Source organism: Mesoplodon densirostris, chromosome 3, assembly GCF_025265405.1.
Source record: "Mesoplodon densirostris isolate mMesDen1 chromosome 3, mMesDen1 primary haplotype, whole genome shotgun sequence".
NCBI classification, from domain to species: domain Eukaryota; kingdom Metazoa; phylum Chordata; class Mammalia; order Artiodactyla; family Ziphiidae; genus Mesoplodon; species Mesoplodon densirostris.
In genome coordinates, this window is record NC_082663.1 from 152,613,376 (window position 1) to 152,624,459 (window position 11,084).

Sequence of the window (11,084 nt, forward strand, 5' to 3'; positions counted from 1 at the left end):
TAATCACACAGAGGGAGCCCCACATGTGCTGTGAATGACCAAACCCTCTGTGCCTCAGTTTCCTTTTCTGAGAGATGGGTCTTCCAAGAGGATGAAGCTGTACAGCAGAAACTAACACAACATTGTAAAGCAACTATACTCCAAAAAAAAAAAAAAGAGGATGAAGCCAGAAGCCACCCCTCAGGCGGCAGGTGGAGCTGGCAGAGGCAGGAGGGGGGCACAGGGCAGGCTTAGGGTTCTAGTCGAGGGTCAGAGCCGACCCTGAGGCTCTGGCAGACAGGGGACAGCCTGGGGCCGGTGGCTGACACCTGAGCCCACTCTGGTTGTCCACAGCTTGAGCCTTGGGGCTCCGTCCCTGCCAGGCCCCACCTGGACCCCACCCAGCTTCCCCCCTGGCCCTGCTGGGCCCCCACTCCTGCCTGTGCCCAGGCAGCTGGAGGGAGCTGGGAAACAAAGTAACTTAGACCATATCACTCTCCTGCCCTCACCCACCATGGCTCCCCAGTGCTCTCTGCACAAAACTCAAGTCCCCCCTACCCTTCGTAGCCTACAAAGGCCTGGGGTGGAGGCAGCCCTAATCTGCCTCTGCCGCCCAGCCTGTGGTCCACCTTGGGGCGGGGAGAAGCTGCCCCCTCTGTGCAGGACACTCACTCGGCCCGGTATCCCTCATGCCCCAGGTTTCAGCTGCAACGCCACCTCCTCAGAGGAGCCAACCTGGGTCCTTGCCTGGGGGTGAGGAGGGGGTCCTGAGGACCTGAGAAGACCCACCCAGCCTCAGCAGCGCCCCAACTCAAAAGGACCCTCGCAGCCCCTGCACGCCAACGGGCACCCTGCCTCAGCCTCCCCAGCCACCTACTCGCGCCGCTGCCAGGCTGCGGGCGTTCGCTGGGAGCTGCCGAGTCTGAACTGTGCGTCCGGTTCACACACCGGCATCCGCGCGGAGGCCGGGTCAGGGGGTCAGGGGTCAAGGTCTGACGGGTCCTCACCGCGCGCACTCTGGACCCCGCCCCTTCTGCTCCCGCGCTTACCCCTCACAGGCGGTCCGGCCCGCGGGCGGCGCTTCCCTCTCAGGGCCTCTGTTTGCAGGGCAGGGGGCTCGAGCGCGGAGGGGTCGCCGGCGTCCACCCAGCAGCGTCCGCTCAGGGCCTCCGCAGCTCCGGACCGCGTGTCCGCCCGCGCCGCGTCTCCACCGGCCTCCTTGCTCCACCTAGCGGCGGCCGGAGCCGGAGCCACGCGGGGCCCAGGGAGGGCGCGGGCCGCCAGGCGCACAGCCGGGGTCGGGGCCCAGGGGGCGCGCGGGGACCCGGGCGCACAGCTGGTGTCGGGGCCCAGGGAGGGCGTGGGGCCGCCAGATGCAGAGCAGGGTCGGGGCCCAGGGGTGTCCCCGGGGCGCACAGTGGGGGTCGCCCCCTGCCAGGTGCACAGGCCGGAGCAGGACTGCGAGCGTGGGGGGCGGGGTTCACAGCCAGGAGAGGTGGAGCTTCATACCCCACCCCTTACTCTAAGAGGGAAGAGTCTCCCGCAGTCTCTTGTTACAAGGTGGGGAAACGGAGGCACGAAAGGGACAGGCATGCCCCAAGATTACCCAGAAGGGAAGGCGAGTTCAAACCAAAGTCCACCGACTCTGGACCCCATTTATGTCCTTCCTCACCCCAGAAATTGTGGGGGGCCTGGAGTCCCCGAATAGTGGGGTGAGGAGAGGGGTACGTGGATGGGGGTGGGGAGGTGGTGGCTGAGAGTCCACTGCACAGGGACGGACGATCCCCACCACCGTCCTGCCTGGGACTCTAGGACACATCTGAGCTGGGACCAAACCCCAGCTCTGCGCCGTCAGTAAACTTGGCCAGCAGCCCCAGCCCCGCATGGCCTCAGTTTCCGGATCGTAGGGTAGTTGATCATAGGGTAGTTGTGAGGGAGATGAGGCATATAGTAGGCACTAAATAAATGTTGGCTGTTGATTAGCATTGAGTCACATTGTCACCAGGCTCATCCACGCTGCCTCTGCTCCCCGCTCCTTACCTGCTCCTGCCACACGGGTCTCCTCGTGCTCTTCCAGGGCCCTATGCTCCTGCTGCCTCAGGGCCTTTGCACGTGCTCCCCTCACCCAATGCCTGAGAGTCCCCTTACCCTGATTAACTCCAGCTCAGTTTTGTCTGCTTTGGTTCCCACTATGTCCCCAGCGTTCCGCCTGGGATCAGGCACACAGTTGGCACTCAAGAACTGCAGGAGGTCTGATGAAACAGGCCTGGCCCCAGGCTCCCTCCCCCCATTTCATTATTCCCAGGAAACCGAGGCCCAGAAAGGGGCAGCAACTGCAGAGCCCTCTTGGCACCAGGCGCAGGTGCCCGGGACCTGGTGGGGCAGGCTGAGGAAGCCACCACGTCCCCCTCACCGACCCCAGCCCCCGAGGAGGGCCAGGCTGCAGAGGCAGAGACCAGGCCAAATTGAAATTGATCGTGGGGAACAGCTCGGCAGGGTGGAACAGACACGTGGCCACTGGGGAGCCCTGGGGCGCCCGGGCGTGCGAATGCATCCCAGCCAGCGGTGGAGAATCGTTTAATCTTCACTGAAGGCTCCTAGCGGCGGCCTCCAAGGAGCCGGAAGGCTAAGTCGCCACAGCTGCCAGAAGCGGGGACACCCCCCTCTCCTCATGCCTTCGCCCCGTTCTTCCTCAAGCATTTAACAAGCATCTGGTTATTCAGTGTCTTAGTTTCTCCTCAGCCAGCCCTGCCGGGTCGGTAGAAGCAGAAAGAGGCAAAATGTTCCTCCACGGTGGCCCAAGGTCAGGACTGGAGCCAGGGCTGAAGTCAGCAACGTCCTGAGGTGCATCTATTGAGTGCCTGCTGTATGCCTAGCCCTGGCCTCAGCCTGATTAGTGCGGTTCCTCATTTGATCTTCAAAACAACCCTGGTGTTACTATCCCCCCGTAACCACCGGGGAGGCCCAGAAAGGAAGACGGCTCACCCACACCCACGCCCACGGAGTGGGACTCACCCTGGGGGGTGGGGAACTGAGATTGGAACCCAGGTCACAGAGCTCAATGGCCAAAGCGTTTGCCACTGTTTCTGTGGCCCTTGTCCAGGTGGGGAAACTGTCTTGAAGACAGTGGGAGTTACAGAGGAGTCTAGAGCAGGGGAGGGCAGTCCGGTTAGAAAGCCCCTCCCACATTCCAGGCCAGGGTCTCCTGGGGCCTTCCCAGAGGGGACACGGGAGCCATCCTTAGCCATCCCCCAGCCCAGAGGGGTACACTGAGGCACAGAGCGAGTTAGGAGCCCAACACCCAGCATGGCTGTGGGATGCTTTCCAATACGCCGGGGCTGCCTGTGACCTTCCTATTTTCAAGCTCAGAGAAGGCAGCTGCTGGCCTGTGGTCACCAGCCTGGAGGTGGCAGGGCCTGGGGGCTTCCAAGGGCTCTGCCTGCCCTCAGTTTCTCCCACGGGCCTCTGCGGGGTGGTGACCAGACACGTGGCCAATGGGGCAGCCGTGTTCCCTGAAGCCCCTGTGACCCTGACCCGGAAGCCCCCCCTTGGTGCCTGGGGCGGGGGTCACACCCTGGCCCATCTCTCAGGGCCGCTCCCAGTGAGGGCCTCAACCCCGGGATTAGGGGGCCGGGGTCAGGGGTCAACAGCATTTGCCTCAGCCCCTTTCAGGCCTCGAGCAGATCCGTTCTCCCTGCCACCTCGAATTTCCTGGACAAAGGCTCGGTGGAGGGACTGGCCAGAGGGCCGGGCCGAGCACCCCTGGGAAAACTGCGGTAGCTCAGGGAGGGTGTCTGCCCCCCAGCCGCCTCTGCCCACACGGCCCCCATCAATCCCCAAACGACCTGTGGGCAGCCCCGGTGGGCGCACCCATGCTACAGATGAGGAAACTAAGGCTGGGAAGGGACTCAGCTGGGCCACTGGGCCGGAAGCCGCTCTGCTGAGGGTCTGGTGGGGTTGTGTGCCGGCCTCACCCGGCAGGGGCCACAGCTGAGTGTACGGCACTAGAGACGGGCCGGCGCGCGGGCGGGGCCGGCGGCAGACAAAGGCCGGCAGGCCGGGCCCGCGGGGGCGCGTTCCGCTCGTCAGCGTTGGTTCCACTTGAGTCCATCCTGGACAGGCTGGAATAATCCCTCCCGCGACCGCTGCTGGGCCGTGAAGACTTGAAGGGGCCCCGCGGGCCTGACTGACGGCCAGGCCGGTGCGGGGGGGCGCCGGGAGCCCGCCAACAGCCCCCAGTGCTGGGAACAGCACCAAACCACCACTGATGACGACGTGGGGAAACTGAGTCACGGGAGGCGCACACGACCTCTCACATCACACAGCCTCGCCGGGACCTCCCCGCCCCCACCAGCAACACAGCCTCACCTGTGACCTGGAGGAATTTGGGGGCCTGGGCCCTGCTGAGTCATGGGAACCACCCGCCTCCTGTTCATTCCCGAGCACCTGGGCGGCAGGTACACACAGGTGGCTGGACTGGAGCCAGGCCAGGGTCCCAGGGAAGGCCCTGCTGGCTGCTGCCGAGGCCGGTAGACAAGGCTACCTGCCACATGCCTCCGTCTCTCTGGCTCAGGCCTGGAAGGGTTTCTGCAGGAGGGGACAGATCCTGGAAGGAGGAAGCAGCTGGAGGAAGGCCCAGGGGCAGAATAATTAGCAGACTTGTGGAGCGTGAGGGTCGGATGGGGTCTGCGGGAGTGTGGGGACCAGGCTGGGGAAACTGAGCCCCAGGGGGAGGTGTCCTTGGGGGTCAATGTTCTACAAAGAATGCTGGGAGGGGAACGGGGACCAGTTGGGCTAAAAACCCTCACGGGGCTCCCTTGTCACCCTCAGAAGGAAAGACGAACTCCCTTTCTGCCAACCTCCTGCCACACTACCCTCGGGCCTCCCTGGGCTCCCGTCTTTACTGCTTCCACCCGGAGTGCCCTCCGCATTGGCCTCCTCCCCCTTTGATCCCCAGAGCTGCTCCCTAGTGGGCATTTCTCTCCCACCAGACCCCTGGCTGCACGGGCCCCAGTTTCTCTCCCTCTTCTTCACTCTTTGGCCTCAGCACTGGGCTTGGCAAACAGTAGGTGCTCAATAAAGCCATTCTGAAACCACAAAGGAATAGGAGCCACTTAAAAAGGCCTGGGTTCCAGGGACCCTGGACTCATAGCCCTGGGATCCGGCTCCTCCCCTGAGGGGCTCTCCGTGCTGGCCAGGGCCTGGGCTCCCGGCAGCTTGATCAGGACAAAGACCCCGCCTCTTGTCCCTGCTGTTTGACAGCCATCTAGGCCACCTTGCCCTCTGTGGGAAAACCCACCTCGGTGTGCAGGGGAGAACAGCAGTGGGCCGTGCTTGGGCCGGGTCCACTGGGGGTGCCCTGGGGTGCATGCCCTGGGAGGCCCCCTTCACTCTGGGTCTCTGGGTCTATCTGGGCCTCAGTTTCCCTCGCTGAAAATGGATCCTGGCTTCTGCAGAGGAAGACCTCTCTCTCTCTGCCTACCCCACCCCTTGCCCCCCCCAGCCCGGGACGGCTCCCTTGCAACTCTCCAGGGGCCTCGCTCAGCTAATCCACCAGCCAGCCTGCGCCTCGGTTTCCCCTCCCGGCTGCCTAATCCCAGGATTGTTGGAGGCCGGTTTTACATACATTTAGAGGCTTTTCATAATAGATTTACTGGGCCCCAGAATGGCCCTCGCTGGGTGATTAGCTTCTCCTTAATTGAAAACTCCCTTCCCACTCCCTCTGCCCCTTTGGGCCGAGCTCAGGCAGAGGGATTGGGCCAGGGAGCACCCCACAGCTGTGCGGGCCCCACGGGGGCCTCCCCCTGTGCTCAGATGGGGTCCCCCTGCTATGCACCTTGACGGGGGCTGCCAGTACTGCTGCCGCCCCCGCCCAGGAGGGGCTGAGCCTGGATTCAAACCTGTTCTGTCCCAGCACCACGTCCATTGCTACCATGGCTTGCGGGGGGTGGTCTCCCCAGTGCGGATGGGGGGGGTCTCACTCAAACCTGGGCCTGTAGGACCAGGTCGTGGGCGCCCACCCTGGGGCTCAGAATTCAGGTCTTGGACCCAGATCTCACTTCCTGAGGTTCCCAGGATGCGCCCCCCCCCGCCCCGCCCAGGTCCACAGCAGGCTCCAGGGGCGCCAGAATGTTCGCTGATAGAATGAGGGATGGTCGAGGGGCAAGAGCCAGTGACGCATCTCCACCCCAGCCATCGCGGCCGGGTCCCCAGACGGGTGACTTAATGCAGCCTGTCACGAGGCTGTGGGCCGGGTTATTTATGTGGTGTATATACGCATTTTAATGTAAAGATCTGCCAGCCAGGACGGCTGGCTCCTGCGGTGCCCCCACTGCCCCCCCTCATCTGAGAGAGGCTGTTCCCCACCACCTCCCCATACCCGGGCCTCCCCCAAGGAACAAACGCTGGAGAAGGAGGCCAGCACCTCCAGCGCTGTTGGTAAGCAAGAGCACTTGATTTGGAGTCCACGTACAAAACACACTCAGCAAGGGCTTCCCTGGTGGCGCAGCGGTTGAGAGTCTGCCTGCCAATGCAGGGGACGCGGGTTCGTGCCCCAGTCTGGGAAGATCCCACATGCCGCGGAGCGGGCTGGGCCCGTGAGCCATGGCCGCTGAGCCTGCGCGTCTGGAGCCTGTGCTCTGCAACGGGAGAGGCCACAACAGTGAGAGGCCCGAGTACCGCAAAAAAAAAACAACACTCTGTAAGTCATTCAACAAATGTTCGCTGAGGGCTGGCTGACATTGTGCCAGATGCTGGGGCCATGGGGGGAGGGGAGAACCAAAGGTCCTGCCCTTAAAGGTCGTCAAGAACCCCCAGGCAGAGTCCCCTCTGTGTGCCATTATAGCTCCATTTTCCAGACTAGCAAACTGAGACTCTGAGAACAGTGGTGGTTCATCCGTGGTGGGTGGCGGGCTGCCTCCCTCCCCACCCACCTCGCGCTGACGGCAGGGTCCCAGCTGTAGGGCCTGGGGCTGGCCCACCCCTCCTCTGGCCTCAGCACCTCATCTGTAAAATGGCTCTCAGCTGGGTCTCATCTGCTCGCAGAGAGGTCGACTGAGGCCCAGAAGGGAAAATGCCCCCTCCCTTTGGGGGGTCCCAGTGGAGAGAAAGGCTGAGTGGAGGCTGGGACCCAGACCTTGCACCACACCACACAGCTGGGGAAACTGAGTCCTGGGGGAGGGGGCAGCTTAGCCAAAGCTCTCAAACCGGGCCTATCCTCCCCACCCCAGACCGGAGCTCACACCCCCACTTTGTCATCGGGGAAACTGAGGCCCAGAGCGGGCCCTCCAGAGTGAGATGAGCGCAGGGAACCGTGCCGCTGGTTGCGGGGACCCATCTGGGCGGTGGGGGGAGGAAAGGAGGGAGGGGGGAGCGCAGTGGGCTGGGCCTCATGGGAGGGGTGGGGCCTTGTCCTGGGTACCTGGGGGCCAAGCAGGGATTTGAGCAGGGGAAGGAGTGCGGGATCCAGGACCTCGGGCTCGGCGGTGTGGGGTGGGGGGTGGTGGAAGGAGCAGACATGCCAGGATGCACCGCCTGTCTCAGGGGCTAGGACTTTTTGGGTGGGGGCACCCCCAGCCTCGGCCCCTGCTGCCCTTCCCCCGCCCGCCCGCCCGCCTGGCCTGCGGGTCCCAGTGGCCGCAGGAGGCTTTTAAGCACTTAGGGTGAGAGAAGCAGCTGGTCCTCTGCCCCATCCCAGCCTGGCCTGAGGGCCCCCAGGGGTCCAGCACCACATCTCAAAGCCTCTTCCTCCCCCAGGAACCCCGCCCGGGCTGGGGCAACTCCCCTGAGGCCTGCCTCAGATTCCCGGGGAGGGGTCAGTAGATGGTGCAAACAAATCCTGGAAGCCACAAGCCACGGAGGAGGGTGGCCCGGCGGGTGCGGAGATCGGGGGCGCCATAGACAATACCCCCCTCACCTTCCTGCACTGGGAAGCCATACAGCCTGGTGTTTCCTGGAGGAGGGGCTTGCAGGGCGGCCCCCACCCTGGCTGCTCTCGGGGGACCCAGGCCTCCCCCATCACCGGCTGCCCTAGGCCCAACTCAGATCCAACTCCTGATCCCACGGAGGCCTGGGGCTCACCCTGGATTCACCCCATTGACATGTGGGGCCTGGTGAGGCCTCAGTTTCCCCCTCAGTGCAGGAGAGGGGGGTCTCCTCCACCACTCTCTGCCCCCCCTTCCCCAGGGACTGCATTGTCCATTAGGGCCCATCGATCACCTCCGGGCCTCAGCCTCCGTTTCCGGATCAATGGGGCAGGTGAGGGGCTGTCAGGTGGGCGGCCCCAGAGGGAGGGGTCCCGCCCCGGACACCCCTGCCTCCACCCCAAGTTTCCTGGCTCCCATAAGTGAGCCGGTAAGCGTGGAGAGGATGGATGGGGTGGGCTTTCTTCTCCAGCAGAGAAGGCACAGAAGGGTCAGTGGCCTCCTGGACGCCTCCCTGAAGGGAAGCCGGGGTCCTCGGGCTCAGCAGTTCCCCACCCAGAGTCCTCTCCTCCTCCCTGGCCTCCAGTCCTGCCCCAAAGCCTCCCGTGGCCCCCCCTGCCTATCTCCTTTGCCCCTGCCCCCCTCCCCACCCAGGCTGCATCAAGATCAGGCAAAGAAATGCCTCAATCACCCAGCAGTCCCTCTGTGTCCTGCACCTGCCCCGTGCCCAGCATTTGAGGCCCCTCCCTGTCCCAGGTCCACACCCAGCCCCAGCCCTAACCATCCTCATAAGTACTGTTCCAGTAAAGACCACGGCCAGCAGCTCCGGGGGGTGGGGGGGGAACTGAAGGTGGGAGGGGCTCCTGGCTCCCCCCTGCCCCCCTGTCTCAGCAACACCAGCCACACCAGCCCAGCTGCAGCCACTTGATTTCCGACTTGTGTGTCATCTCATGTGATTTATGGCTCCCCAGGGAATCCCGGGCTGTGAACTGGCTTTTTATTTGTCTGTCAGTGGCCGCCTGGCCACCTGCAACCTGGTCCACAGTCCCCATCACCGTGACCTCCTCCCATGACCCATAAGTCCGCCAAATATGGGGCCCGGGGCCCACTGGGGCAGGCCCCACTGTCCTCGCCCTGATGCCACAGACAGAGGGAGGGCCCTGCACTGACTGCACACAGTAGGTGCTCACTGTTTGCTGGGGGGCGCTGGCACTGACATGGGAAGTGGGGGTGGGGGGTGGGGCAGCAGCACCTAGACTGGGGACATGAGCCCCAAGGCCCCCGGGATGGTGGCCTTTCCTCCGAGTGACATGACCCACTGCGTGACTGTGGTCAAGGGATTTGATCGGACCCCTGAAAGCCAGGGTGGTCCCCATTAGTCCAGAGGGCAAGGCGTGAGCCCCCTCGTCACGGTCACGGGGGGGTGGTCGGGGACCCAGGGTGTGGCCTGGGGCTTCTCCTGAGACAGCGGCATAGATTTGATAGGGACTCAGGGGCCCAGAGGGGAAGGGCTGTGCGGTGCCCTCCTGTGACTGTGGGCACTGATGCCCCCAAGCCAAGGCGGCCATGAATCTGAGGGGGCCCCCGACCGGGAGGCCTGGCTCCCCCCAAGAGCGACGGTCAGGATGTGGGGGAAACCTCAGGACTCCCCCTCCCCACCTCCCTGACCCCCCGCCTTTGGGGATCCTCCGGGTACCTGCAGGAACCCTTTACCGATGGCTGCCCTGGGGGTACCCCGCTGTGCCCAGTGCAGCCCCAGGAGTGAGGGGCCACTCTGCACCTTGGTGGTGGCCCCCGAGGCCGTGGCTGGTGACCAGTGATGGACAGCGTGGTTCCTGAGAGACCCAGGCCCCAAACGCAAGCATCTGTCGGTACAGGGGTGTGCACAGGTGGGCGCAGCCATGGGGTTCCTCCACACACGTGTGTGCACGCGTGTCTGTGCATGTGGCAGATGACAAGTCCCAGGAGAGACTCCTGACTGTGGGCCCGTCCCCCCCGCCCTCTGGGGACTCCCAGCCGGTGGGGAAGACGGACAAGTAAAGAATCAGAGATTTGTGTTGTATGAAAGGAGAGAAGGTTAGCACTCCCCTCGAGCAGGATGGAAGAGGACCCCGGGCCTGACAACACGCATACGGTTAAGGCATTGCCACCTACTTCGTGGCATCTAACCACTGTTTTTGACGTGTACCATAATGTTCATTGCAGCACTATTTACAATAGCCAGGACATGGAACCAACCTAAATGCCCATCGACAGATGAATGGATGAAGAAGATGTGCCACATATATACAATGGAATATTACTCAGCCATAAAAAGAAACAAAATTGAGTTATTTGTAGTGAGGTGGATGGACCTAGAGTCTGTCATACAGAGTGAAGTAAGTCAGAAAGAGAAGAACAAATACCGTATGCTAACACATATATATGGGATCTAAATTTAAAAAAAAAAAGGTACTGATGAACCTAGTTGCAGGGCAGGAATAAAGAGGTAGACATAGAGAATGGACTTGAGGACATGGGGTGGGAGGGCGAAGCTGGGGCAAAGTGAGAGAAGCATCGACGTATATACACTACCGAGTGTAAAATACTTGGCTGGTGGGAAGCAGCCGCGTAGCACAGGGAGATCAGCTTGGTGCTTTGTGACCGCCTAGCGGGTGGGATAGGGAAGGTGGGAGGGAGGCTCAGGAGGGAGGGGATGTGGGGACATGTGTATGCATATGGCTGATTCGCTTTGTTGCACAACAGAAACTAACATAGTATCGTGAAGTAATTATACTCCAATAAAGATCTAATAAAAAAAAAGAAGATACATGTTGTAAATCAGATGTAAATAATGCCTGGTAAATAAATACACATTATTATGAAAAAAAAAGAAGAAAAGAATCAGAGATTTGACAGCAGAGGGATGGGGTGAAGGCCACTTGGCCAGGGAGGTCTAGAGGGGACATGTACCCCTTATGAAGGGGCTGGGGGAGAGAGTCAAGCAGTGGTCTGCAGAAAGGGCACACCAGACAGGGGGAACAGCACGTGCAAAGGCCCCGAGGTGGGAATAGAGCTATTTTTATACTTACCCTTCCAAGGTCACCTTTTTGTGTTAAAATTTTGTCTCAAAAGTCCTCAGAATAGCTAAAAGGAAACAACCCAAATGTCCATAAACTAGTGAATGGACAGAAAGTCATCCCT

The 11,084-nt window shown here is 62.0% G+C and overlaps 1 non-coding gene across 1 annotated transcript; it reads left to right on the forward strand.

The window, feature by feature from the left end:
- The first annotated feature begins 9,955 nt into the window (after nucleotides 1–9,955).
- On the forward strand, nucleotides 9,956–10,081 carry LOC132487304 (U6atac minor spliceosomal RNA). Its single transcript, XR_009531590.1, has one exon. It is a non-coding gene; the product is annotated as a U6atac minor spliceosomal RNA (small nuclear RNA).
- Nucleotides 10,082–11,084: the final 1,003 nt, after the last annotated feature.